Here is a 13,626-nt window from a genome sequence, read left to right on the forward strand (position 1 = left end):
CCAGAGCAGGGCCATGCCACGGCTTCCAGGAGCCACGTGGTGCGGCCCCCAACCCTGCGCCCCAGCTGGAGGGGGGCCAAGCCGCGTGGTGTGGCTCAGGGGCCAGCTTAAAACAGCTCAAAGGCCAGATCCGGCCCGTGGGCTGTAGTTTGCCCACACCTGATTTAGGAGCCTAAATCTCATTTTCAAGAGGGATTTAGGCTTTTAGGTGCCTAAATCACAGAAACTGTCAATGGCTTTAGACTCCCAAGTGCCTAAATCCTTTTTTGAAAATGAGATTTAGGCTCCTAAATCAGTTAGCTATTGCATCACTGAGGGCAGCAATGCCTAAATACTTTTCAAAATCTGGTGATTTGCTTAAACAGTCACTCAGTTGCTGAGCTAAGAATAGAAACCAGGTCTGACTTCCAGTCCTCTACCCTAGCCAACGGCTTGTTCTGTCTCCCTACACATAAATATTGCTCTCTACAAGAGAGAGTTGAATACTACTTCTAAAATTTGCTCCTCTTTTATGGCATTCATGTTTGAATAAAAAATTAGATGAATTTTGTTCATTATTCGGCCAATGGATAGAGCTGGTTGAATAATTAGTGAATACATTCATTGAATAATTCCTTCAATTAATTTTTGCAAACTTTTCCAAAGAATAGCATATATGTGAAAAAGATTTTTATTCTGTTATGCATCCGGCTCTACAGATAATCCACTGAAATACTTTCTTTAAAATCATAGGTTTACAGATTGCTTTGTCCTCTGAAGTTTCTCTGTGTTTTCTGCATTATCTTTAGATGGAGTCACAGATTTCAAAAAGCAAAGGACAAGGATGTTAACATTTGTCTGACCTACGCAAATTTAAATTCACACAAGTACGCAGCAAGTATTTCAGCGTACCTCACTCTTCAGCCATTTAGCTGTTCAATTATTTAGTAGTGCAGTTCAGGACTAACTACAGTTCAAACGCCACCTTCACTGGAAAAAACGCAATCAAAGCTAATAAAACCATTTAAACAGCATTTAGGTTCAACAGTCTGCAATCAGAAAATAGTTCTATTTCTGCAGTGCTTACTCAGCAATGAAATAAAATAGCTTGAAACAGTTAAGAGGCTCCACAGCTGCCCAAACTGCATTTTTTGTGCACTCAGCCCTGTGAAGTCAGGGGATGCACAAGGAATGATGGATGAAGTCGTAAGTGTATAAAGCAACCCTTAAGCTGCACACTGGTATGGGGAAGGGCTCTCACCTCGAAGTATCATTGCTGTGAAAACCAACCAAAGGGAGACACAGCAGAAGGGCAGGCTGTTTCTCTTCATTCTGAATCCTGAAGTAACTCTGCTCCTCCAGGAACACAAAAATTGTTTTCACCTTCCGAAGCTGAGACCAATGAGTTGTGCAGCAGCACAAAAGCAGTGGAGACACGGATGTGCTGCTGGTAAGAGCTCTGTTCTCAACGGCAGCAAGTTTCCTGTGCCCTGAGCGGGGCCCCAGTGCGCACCCCACTCTGCCCTGGTAACCTGAGAGCTGCCCGCTCTGCTGCTCAGTGAGAAGCCAGACAGATGGGATATCACGAGGAAACACTTCATGTAAATCTCATTCTTTTCACGGTGTTACTGGTTCTTTCTTCTTACTATTAATGCATCAGTAGAAAGTCAGTATATGAAGAATAGTCCATTCACACTCCCTCAATCTGCATCAGATTCCGTCACCCTTATGTAAGCAGTAGCTCAGCCTGTGTAGGTCCACTGAAATCAAGGGAAATTCTTTCAGAGTAAGTCACTACTCAACATGAGGAACAGTGGCAGAATCTGGCCCCATAAGTATAGAATTCTTCCAGGACAGTTCAATGCCAATTTGATGGAGGCCCAGTGTTACTCATTTGTTTATATTCCTCATATTGTTAGTCAGAGAAATTCGCTACTCTCTTTGTGGTCAAACTGTAGTTTGCTGGCATCGTAGGTGCCTTTCAACTGATAGGGCCATTGTCCACTTCCACCTTGCTCTCTCTCCTTTCCATATAGGATAATCCAGTTTGAAGAAAAGCACTAGGATTCAGTGAGGGGCACTAGATCGTCATTTTTGCCATCGCATTTTAGAATAGGCAGTGAAGACTATATATCTAGCTGAAACTGCAAGAGGAAGTGTACATAAAAGAATGAAATTACCAATAACAGAATTTAGCCAGGGCACATCTGGCTTGTGTAATAAGATTATACACTGCGCTCACCAGTTTACACTCACCAGTTCTTTCTGGTGAAAGTGAACGGATATTTCCAAACAAAAAAATGCTTTCCTTTTAGTAGCATTCTTGGTACCATGTGACCAGTGTATGTGCTTCGCTGGCTACATACACCACTGAGATTTGTGGCCAAGTTTAACAGCTAAAACCAGTAATTTCAATAAGAGTACTTGTAATGAAATATCTCTCTCTCTGTCACATCATCTGCTGAATTCCCAAAAGGAAAAAGGTTATAAGTAGTTTAGAAATAAGAGAGGTCAAGGTGGCCCTTAGATTGTATGTAACATGTTGCTTTCTCTTTAGGAAGCAGAGGCACACAGCGTTAAAGGGGATAGCAGGGATATTGTCAGGTCAATGTGATCTCAGGGAATCTCAAACATCAGTTTGTAGTGTATTTGTCTTTAGGCTGGGAGTAGATACTATTGGTGTGTCCTAGTCTGTGGGGAGCTTGCTTTTGATGAGATTGCAGAGATTAGGGGTTGTTTGAAGGCCAGAAGAGGAGGTTCAGGAAAGATTTCTTACAGGTTGGGGTCCCCATCGAGAATGAGTTGTAGCAGTTTGATGATCATATGGGTTCCAGTATGGTGGACAACTAGGGGGGTGTGATCAGAGGAGGTTTGCATTTCTGTATTGAAGCAGGTTCTCTCGGAGTATTTGGCCTGTTCCAGGATGCGATTTACTTCTCTAGTGGAGTGTCCTTGTTTGGTGAAGGCGGCTTTGAGTATGCTAAGGTGTATTTCCTGCACTTTTTCCTCAGAGCGTATTCTGTTGTTGCCGGCACCCAGTGCCAAGAGGCTGAACAACAGCTTGAGTTGGTTCGTTACCCGGTGTGCTACACCCAATAATTACAATGGGGTGGAGAAGCAGAAAAGTTTATTTGCAGCTGCAAAAAGGTACAGGGAGAATAAAATCTCAAATCCTGCACACAGAGCAGGAAGTTACACAGGCTTTTATACATCCTTTTTTCCAGCATACTTGTCCAATAGCAAGCTGCCCCAAGTATCCATATAGCCAGCCAATCCAGTTCCCAGCTTCTCTGTATCATTTGTTAAACTATACATAAAGCTGCTTTATTCAGCATTGTTCTTCCATATCTCCCCTGTTGGGCCTTGCTTAGTTTCAGGCAGTCTGACTCTGCAACATACTGTTGCAGATTCTCAGCATAACTGCTGTGTGTGCCTCCAGGCGGGGTGGGGGGGGCCAAGGACACTTGGGCCTAGTACGCAGAGCTGCTGCGAGTGCCTCCAGGCAGGAGGGGGGGCCAAGGACACCTGGGCCTAGTGCGAGGGGGCTTCATCGACACTCGTGGTCTTCCATCCCCTCGAGTTACCTAGTGGCCATGCCCCAGTGTCCCCAACACTGTGGTATCTGAGTGCCTGGCTGTAGATTACAAATTTCTTAGTGTTTGGAGTGGTTACTGGATCTATGAAGATAGATGTGGTGATCCATGGGTTTCTTACATATAGTTTTCTGTGGGGTTCCATTGCTGAAGCTGATTGTGGTGTCCAGGAAATTTGAGCTGGTGTGGGAGTGTTCCAGAGAGTTTGGTCATAGAATCATAGAAGATTAGGGTTGGAAGAGACCTCATCTAGTCCAACCCACCTGCTCAAAGCTAAATCATCCCACCCAACTAAATCATCCCAGCCAGGACTTTGTCAAGCCGGGCCTTAAAAACCTTTAAGGATGGAGATTCCACCACCTCCCTAGGTAACCCATTCCAGTGCTTCACCACCCTCTTAGTGAAATCGTTTTTCCTAATATCCAACCTAGACCGCCCCTACTGCAACTTGAGACCATTTCTCCTTGTTCTGTCATCTGCCACCACTTTGACCAGCCTAGCTTCATCCTCTTTGGAACTCGCCTTCAGGTAGTTGAAGACAGCTATGAAGTTGTGGTGGAAATCTATGTGGGACTTTAAGTCGTCTGTCCATAGGATGAAAATATCATCAATGTATCTCAGGTATATCACTGGTTTCATGGTGCATATATCCAGAAATTCTTCTTCAAGGTGGCCCAGGAAGAGGTTGGCATATTGAGGAGCCATCCCAGTACCTATGGCTGTTCCCATGGTTTGGACAAAGTGTTTGTTGTTGACTGTAAAGTTGTAATGGGTGAGGATGAAATGGATGAGATGTGCGGTCGCCTAGGGTGCCAAGTGGTTGGGGGTGGCGGTGGAGCAGAGGTGAGCTGGGGCAGGGGGGCGCGGGGAGGGCCGCCTGCAGCAAGTAATGGGGGGGGGTACAGAGGGGAACCGCTCCCCACCCCAGCTCACCTCTGCTCCGCCTCCTCCCCTGAGCACCGCCCCGCTGTGCTTCTCTCCCTCCCAGGCTTGTGTGCCAAACAGCTGATTGGGAGGCGGGAGAAGTGGCAGCGTGCTCAGGGAGGAGGTGGAGTAGAGGTGAGCTGGGGTGGGGATCTGCTGCACGTGGCTCCCCGGGCCGAGGGGGAGGGAGGGAGTGGCAGGGAGCTGCCACAGGGAGGGCTGCCCTGGCCGGGGGGGGTGGTGGTGGTGGGGAGCTGCTGCAGGGTGGGCACCTCAGGGCGGAGAGGGAGGGGCGGGGAGCTACCACAGGGGCTGTGGGGGGCAGTGCAAGGTGGAAGTTTCTTTTAGGGCATGAAATCTCCTTGCACCGGCCCTGTCACTATGCTCTCAAATGAACTCGTACAGAAAAATGATAAAAAACAAAAATACCATATCACCTGTGGGTGAACACTTTTCACAAAAAGAAAAGGAGTACTTGTGGCACCTTAGAGACTAACAAATTTATTTGAGCATAAGCTTTCATGAGCGACAGCTCACATCCGATGAAGTGAGCTGTAGCTCACGAAAGCTTATGCTCAAATAAATTTGTTAGTCTCTAAGGTGCCACAAGTACTCCTTTTCTTTTTGCAAACAGACTGACACGGCTGCTACTCTGAAACTTTTCACAAAGTGATCACTCTATATCTCACCTATCAGTCCTCATCCTCAAAAGAAACCTGCACAACAATTTCAAAAGACAAACCTGAGAGGTTAAATTCATAACTTTGCTAGACACTAAAAATCATGAGTAAATAAAATAGAGACACTGGATTTATGGCTTATCACAACAATCTGTAACCCACTAACAATCCTACCCTCAGCTACTTCGCTGACCTCCCACCCCCACCTTTCTTCCGTCCCTATGAATGGAGGTGTATTAACAGGCCACTTCACCTTGAATGGTCCCTTGAAATGTGTGTTATATATGGAATAAATTGAATATATTTGTTATATATACAAATACATATGGGAACACACTTGCTTCCTCTTATATTTGAGGTGCTACATGATTTATACCATTCCAATGTAAAACTTGCATTGCAAAAGAGGTATAAATTTTTTATCAGACAATCTTATGCATTATACTGCAAATTTTACAGCACATCGGTCTACAGTATACCTCAAATACGTAATGTTGACATAATTGAGCACATCGTTATCAGGACGCTCTGTTGCAAATCTGGGCGTTGGTACAAATAATGTTTGGAGCAGTACACTTTGAGGGACAGCACTGTTCATACTCCTGTACTTATGCTAAACCATCTGTTCCACTATGTATTTAGCTGTGACACTGAACACGTTTCCCAGACATGAAGAAGAGCTCTGTGTAAGTTCAAAAACTTGTCTCTCTCACCAACAGCAGCTGGTCCAAGAAAAGATACTATCTAACCTACTTTGTGTCTCGAATATCTTGGGACCAACATAGCTACAAAACCACTGCATACAACTGTAGCTTATTGTAATTACAGGAGTATGAACAGGGCTGTCCCTCAGTGTACTGCTCCAAACATTATTTGTACCAACACCCAGATTTGCAACAAAGTGTCCTGATAAAGATATAACATATATATTCAATTTATTCCATACATATATATATATTCCATTTAATGTTCACTATGGAATCCTAAATGGGTACCAAGTGATAATAAAGAATTAACACTACCATTCCAACAAACAAATTTAACTCAGCCACACATAGTACTTATGTTTCCTCAATTCTTTTCATATGCACTTCAGTTTTATAATACTCACCAATATCAGAGTAATAGTTACAGACACTTCTATCTCCCTGTAGCACAGAAAATTGCCAAGTGTGTCCTTGCTTCTCTAAAGACACTAAGCCCTGGTCTACACTAGGACTTTAGGTCGAATTTAGCAGCGTTAAATCGATGTAAACCTGCACCAGTCCACACGATGAAGCCCTTTATTTCAATTTAAAGGGCTCTTAAAATCGATTTCCTTACTCCACCCCTGACAAGTGGATTAGCGTTTAAATCGGCCTTGCCGGCTCGAATTTGGGGTACTGTGGACACAATTCAACGGTACTGGCCTCCGGGAGCTATCCCAGAGTGCTCCATTGTGACCGCTCTGGACAGCACTCTCAACTCAGATGCACTGGCCAGATAGACAGGAAAAGAACCGTGAACTTTTGAATCTCATTTCCTGTTTGGCCAGCGTGGCAAGCTGCAGGTGACCATGCAGAGCTCATCAGCAGAGGTGACCATGATGGAGTCCCAGAATCGCAAAAGAGCTCCAGCATGGACTGAACGGGAGGTACGGGATCTGATCGCTGTATGGGGAGAGGAATCCGTGCTATCAGAACTCCGTTCCAGTTTTCGAAATGCCAAAACCTTTGTCAAAATCTCCCAGGCATGAAGGACAGAAGCCATAACAGGGACCCGAAGCAGTGCCGCGTGAAACTTAAGGAGCTGAGGCAAGCCTACCAGAAAACCAGAGAGGCAAACGGCCGCTCCGGGTCAGAGCCCCAGACATGCCGCTTATATGATGAGCTGCATGCCATTTTAGGGGGTTCAGCCACCACTACCCTAGCCATGTTGTTTGACTCCTTCAATGAAGATGGAGGCAAAACGGAAGCAGGTTTTGGGGACGAAGAAGATGATGATGATGATGAGGTTGTAGATAGCTCACAGCAAGCAAGTGGAGAAACCGGTTTTCCCGAAAGCCAGGAACTGTTTCTCACCCTGGACCTGGAGCCAGTATCCCCTGAATCCACCCAAGGCTGCTTCCTGGACCCGGCAAGAGGAGAAGGGACCTCCGGTGAGTGTATCTTTTAAAATACTATACATGGTTTAAAAGCAAGCAGGTGAAAGGATTACTTTGCCCTGGCATTTGCGGCTCTCCTGGATGTACTCCCAAAGCCTTTGCAAAAGGTTTCTGGGGAGGGCAGCCTTACTGCGTCCTTCATGGTAGGATACTTTACCACTCCAGGCCAGTAACACGTACTTGGGAATCATTGCACAACAAAGCATTGCAGTGTATGTTTGCTGGCGTTCAAACAACATCCGTTCTTTATCTCTCTGTGTTATCCTCAGGAGAGTGAGATATAATTCATGGTCACCTGGTTGAAATAGAGTGCTTTTCTTCAGGGGACACTCAGAGGAGCCCGTTCCTGCTGGGCTGTTTGCCTGTGGCTAAACAGAAATGTTCCCTGCTGTTAGCCATGGGGAGGGGGGAGGGTTGAGGGGGTAGCCCCGTGGTGGGGGGAGGCAAAATGCGACCTTGTAATGAAAGCACATGTGCTATGTATGTAATGTTAACAGCAAGGTTTACCCTGAAAGAGTATAGCCACTGTTTTATAAAATGTGTCTTTTTAAATACCGCTGTCCCTTTTTTTTTCACCACCAGCTGCATGTGTTTCAATGATCACAGGATCTTCTCCTTCCCAGAGGCTAGTGAAGATTAGAAAGAAAAAAAAAATGCACTCGAGATGAAATGTTCTCCGAGCTCATGCTATCTTCCCACACTGACAGAGCACAGACGAATGCGTGGAGGCAAATAATGTCAGAGTGCAGGAAAGAACAAAATGACTGGGAGGAGAGGTGGCAGGCTGAAGAGAGTAAGTGGTGGCGAACTGAAGAGAGTAAGTGGTGGCGAACTGAAGAGAGTAACCAGTATGCTCCAGTGTATGGTTGAGCTGCAGCAAAGGCAGCTGGAGCACAGACTGCCACTACAGCCCCTGTGTAACCAACCGCCCTCCTCCCCAAGTTCCATAGCCTCCACACCCAGACGCCCAAGAACGCGGTGGGGGGCCAACCAGCCACTCTGCCACAGAGGATTGCCCAAAAAAAAGAAGGCTGGCATTCAATAAATTTTAAAGTTGTAAACTTTTAAAGTGCTGTGTGGCATTTTCCTTCCCTTCTCCACCACTCCTCCTGGGCTACCTTGGTAGTCATCCCCCTATTTGTGTGATGAATGAATAAAGAATGCATGAATGTGAAGCAACAATGACTTTATTGCCTCTGCAAGTGGTGATTGAAGGGAGGAGGGGAGGGTGGTTAGCTTACAGGGAAGTAGAGTGAACCAAGGGGCGGGGGGTTTCATCAAGGAGAAACAAACAGAACTTTCACACCGTAGCCTGGACAGTCATGAAACTGGTTTTCAAAGCTTCTCTGATACGTACCGCGCCCTCCTGTGCTCTTCTAACCACCCTGGTGTCTGGCTGCGCGTAACTAGCAGCCAGGCGATTTGCCTCAACCTCCCACCCCGCCATAAACGTCCCCCCCTTACTCTCACAGATATTGTGGAGCACACAGCAAGCAGTAATAACAGTGGCAATATTGGTTTCGCTGAGGTCTAAGCGAGTCAGTAAACTGCACCAGCGCGCCTTTAAATGTCCAAATGCACATTCTACCACCATTCTGCACTTGCTCAGCCTGTAGTTGAACAGCTCCTGACTACTGTCCAGGGTGCCTGTGTACGGCTTCATGAGCCATGGCATTAAGGGGTAGGCTGGGTCCCCAAGGATACATATAGGCATTTCAACATCCCCAACAGTTATTTTCTGGTCTGGGAAGAAAGTCCCTTCCTGCAGCTTTTGAAACAGACCAGAGTTCCTGAAGATGCACGTGTCAAGTACCTTTCCCGGCCATCCCACGTCGATGTTGGTGAAACGTCCCTTGTGATCCACCAGAGCTTGCAGCACTATTGAAAAGTACCCCTTGCGGTTTATGTACTCGCAGGCTTGGTGCTCCGGTGCCAAGATAGGGATATGGGTTCCGTCTATGGCCCCACCACAGTTAGGGAATGCCATTGCAGCAAAGCCATCCACTATGACCTGCACATTTCCCAGGGTCACTACCCTGGATATCAGCAGATCTTTGATTGCGTGGGCTACTTGCATCACAGCAGCCCCAACAGTAGATTTGCCCTCTCCAAATTGATTCCCAACTGACCGGTAGCTGTCTGGCGTTGCAAGCTTCCACAGGGCTATCGCCACTCGCTTCTCAACTGTGAGGGCTGCTCTCATCTTGGTATTCATGCGCTTCAGGGCAGGGGAAAGCAAGTCACAAAGTTCCATGAAAGTGCCCTTACGCATGCAAAAGTTTCGCAGCCACTGGGAATCGTCCCAGACCTGCAACACTATGCGGTCCCACCAGTCTGTGCTTGTTTCCCAAGCCCAGAATCGGCATTCCACAGCATGAACCTGCCCCATTAGCACCATGATGCATGCATTGGCAGGGCCCATGCTTTCAGAGAAATCTGTGTCCATGTCCTGATCACTCACGTGACCGCGCTGACGTCGCCTCCTCGTGCGGTATCGCTTTGCCATGTTCTGGTGCTGCATATACTGCTGGATAATGCGTGTGGTGTTTAATGTGCTCCTAATTGCCAAAGTGAGCTGAGCGGCCTCCATTCTTGCCTTGGTATGGCGTCCGCACAGAAAAAAGGCGCAGAACGATTGTCTGCTGTTGCTCTGACGGAGGGAGGGGCGACTGACGACACGGCTTACAGGGTTGACTTCAGGGAATTAAAATCAACAAAGGGGGTGGCTTTACATCAAGGAGTATTTCAGGCAGGACTTCACGGAGGGTTCCAATAAGAAATGGTGCACCTAAGTTATTTTTCTTATTGGAACAAGGAGGTTAGCCTGGCCTCTGATTGATACATGGCTAGATTTACCTCGCTGCACCTTCTCTGTGAGTGACTGCAGTGTGACCTAGAGGAATGAGTCCCCTAGACAGGGGAGAGGGGGAAGCAAATGAGTACAAAACAAATCTGGTCTATTTCTTGTTTTGATCCACTCCATATATCTTTTACATCTTTGGCTGGCAGCAGACGGTGCAGAAGGACTGCTAGCCATCCTCATCTCTTGCCTGCCCGGCAGAAGATGGTACAGTACGACTGCTAGCCATCCTCATCTCTTGCCTGCCCAGCAGAAGATGGTACAATACGACTGCTAGCCATCCTCATCTCTTGCCTGCCCGGCAGAAGATGGTACAGTACGACTGCTAGCAATCGGTATTGCCTGCCTGCTCACCATAAGACAGTTCAATAGGACTGACTGCAGGACTAAAGAGAATGACCTGGTCAAGTCACTCCAAATTTAGTCCCTGCGCCCATGTCTGCCCAGGCGCTCCCAGCCAACGTGGCCAGGAGCACCTCGGACACGATGATGACGGCTACCAGTCGTATTGCACCGTCTGCTGCCAGAAGGCAATGGGTTGCTGCTACTGTGTAGCAATGCCGTACCGTGTCCGCCAGCACCCAGGAGACATACGGTGACGGTTACCTGAGCGAGCTCCATGCTTGCCGTGGGATGGCGTCTGCACAGGTAACTCAGGAAAAAAGGCGCGCAACGATTGTCTGCCCTTGCTTTCACGGAGGGAGGGAGGGAAGGGGGGCCTGACGATATGTACCCAGAACCACCCGCGACAATGTTTTAGCCCCATCAGGCATTGGGATCTCAACCCAGAATTCAATGGACAGCAGAGACTACGGGAACTGTGGGATAGCTACCCACAGTGCAATGCTCCGGAAGTCTACTCTAGCCTCGGTACTGTGGAAGCACTCCGCCGAGTTAATGCACTTAATGCACTTAGAGCATTTTCTGTGGCGACACACACACTCAAATATATAAAACCGATTTCTAAAAAACCGACTTCTATAAATTCGACCTTATTCCGTAGTGTAGACATACCCTAACTGTGGAATAGAGAAATAGAAAAATTGGATGGATAATCCTATGCATTCTCACCTACCTAGAGAGAAAATAAAATCATTCTTGTATTCTCTTATAAAAACTACAAAGACTTTGCCACAAAGAGCATGGGACTTACTACTGAAGAAGTCTGGAGGAGTTATGTCTCCCCCAACCACGTTTCAAATACATTTCAGAAAAATGAGGCTCAAGTAATAGGCAAGACCTGTGGTCTGATATAGAGGAACCTACGGGGAAGCACTATTCCCCACTGCATCAACTTTTATTCACTGATGGGTTTAAGCACTGAAAAGCAGCCAGATGGTTTAAAAACAAACCAGCCAACCCTCTCACAAACATTATAACAGTTTTCTTCTTGTTATATAATGGCCTTATATTAGTGATCAAGCAATAAAACAAGATTTTTGAGGGAGGGATTGTTTAATTATAGCTTCATCTATGGAAGTACTATTACAGACAAAAACAGTATCTTTAAGTTTGAATAAAGGTTAAATATGCAATAAAGCAGTTCTCCATTTTCACAATAGCAAGTGGTGCTATAAAGAAAGCAATTAATATAAAGACGTTTACAAAAACAATCTAAAGAGAAATGGGCCTTTAAAAATGGAATCAAACCATTAAGCTTTTCAAAAACGTTTCAGGCAAATTTAAGTTATTTCATTTCGTGTATCAACCTCTAGATGTCCCTATTATCCATCCCATTTACTTCTCAATGCATTCAAGATGACTTTCTGTTTATCTTATCAAGATCACATGATATTATTTTTAATCTATTTTGATTAATCCCAGGAAGTGATTATTTGCCTCACACTCATCTAAGCCAAAGCAGAAAGAAGTTATTTAAAACAAGAAATGATATAAAAAGAAGAAAAATGACTGCACTTTAGTTTATTCAATATATGACACTGTAGTTGCAAAATGGTTTCAGTACACAGAATTATAAATCAGCATTGACAATTTGACAACTTGAGATACCACTTAAAGTACAATCAGCTTTTGCTGCCATAGATATTTGTTAAGGTTGCATGGCACAAGGTCCGATTGCTGGTTCTGCCATCTCACAAAGACAAATATCTGAATAAAATAATATACAGATGATTTTGTTTATGGACAGAACATTGTGCCTCTTTTGTATTCTTTGGGGATGATTCATGTAACATTAATTCATCAATGCACTAAGCCTGTTCATATTTTCCATGTCATTTACGTGACATTTTATAACTTCTTTGAGGATCCAGACAAGCAGACGGTTCTGCATGCTGTTCATCAGCAAGACATGCAAAAATCTCTGGATTGGCACATAGCTGCCATCTAAGTGACATTTGGCTGATCATGCACTTTCAAAGAGATTTAAATATCAACAGAAAAATTATTTTATGAACATGTAATTAAAGAGCTTCCAGCTTTAGGTGTTTGATCCTCCGCAAATTGTGGCTTTTTTATATTAAAAAAGATGCTTTAAAATTGGTGTTTTCTATTAAAAGTCAATATTTCTTTTCCTCCCCAAAAAATTCCTGTGCTCCTTGGACTGAGGTCTCAGCAAATACGTTTCATCAGCCTCCTCCACACAGAATTTTGTAAAAACCCATTCTTATCTTTTTGTTTCGATCAGAATTTTAAGGAGAGTTTAAAACCCTAACTGGAAACCCGCCAGGTATTGTACTGTCACAGGCCTTAATGCTGTCTGTACAATCAAATACCTTCCATCAGAGAACAGCTGAGAAGAACAGATTGGTTTCCAAGGACAGTTTGTGAGAACGGTCTCACAGTCTGGTCCTATTTAAGTTCATGCCAGTTTTTCCTCCCTAAAAGTGTTCACATGGGCAGTTTTTTGCTACAGAATATTCTCCTGTGATGAATCAAGCAGCACGCTAGTTCTTCACAATCACAATATTTTTTCATCAGATTAATTGCAATCTTAATAGGACTGGGAAGTCACCTATCAGTAGCAGTAATATGGCCCTACTGGGCCCACTTCTCATATTTAAATACGGTGTGTGGGGGGGTGATTTGTGGTCACCCACCTCCTTCCCTACTTCCTTCTCTCTCTCAAAATCCCCTGCCCCTGAAACCAGTACACTCATTCACACTCTCTTTTGCTTTCTCTCTCTCTCTCACATACACACACAACAGGAAACACTAAGAAAAATGTCAGCCTATGTCAGATAATATGGAATCTTGGCCACACTTTCCAGACAAGGAAAACATAAGTAGTCCAGCTAGAGTTTGTTTGAAATATTGGTCCCCTCTGGTGTATTTTTTTTTAAAGATAGAGATACACAGACACACACCTTTGCTGTCTGCTTTTCATTCAAAACCTGAAGAAGGGTGGCTTTTTGCCCTGAAAGATTTGATATTATTTATGTGATCTAAAATAGGTGTCATATTCACTACTACTTCTTCCCCGAGGAT

General features: G+C 45.2%; 1 protein-coding gene across 3 annotated transcripts in view; it reads right to left on the bottom strand.

Moving 5' to 3' along the window:
- Window positions 1-13,626, bottom strand: part of CHRNA9 (cholinergic receptor nicotinic alpha 9 subunit) — a 41,136-nt gene that overhangs the window by 9,458 nt on the left and 18,052 nt on the right. The window lies entirely within an intron of this gene.

The sequence above is a fragment of the Lepidochelys kempii genome, chromosome 4, assembly GCF_965140265.1.
Source record: "Lepidochelys kempii isolate rLepKem1 chromosome 4, rLepKem1.hap2, whole genome shotgun sequence".
NCBI lineage: Eukaryota > Metazoa > Chordata > Testudines > Cheloniidae > Lepidochelys > Lepidochelys kempii.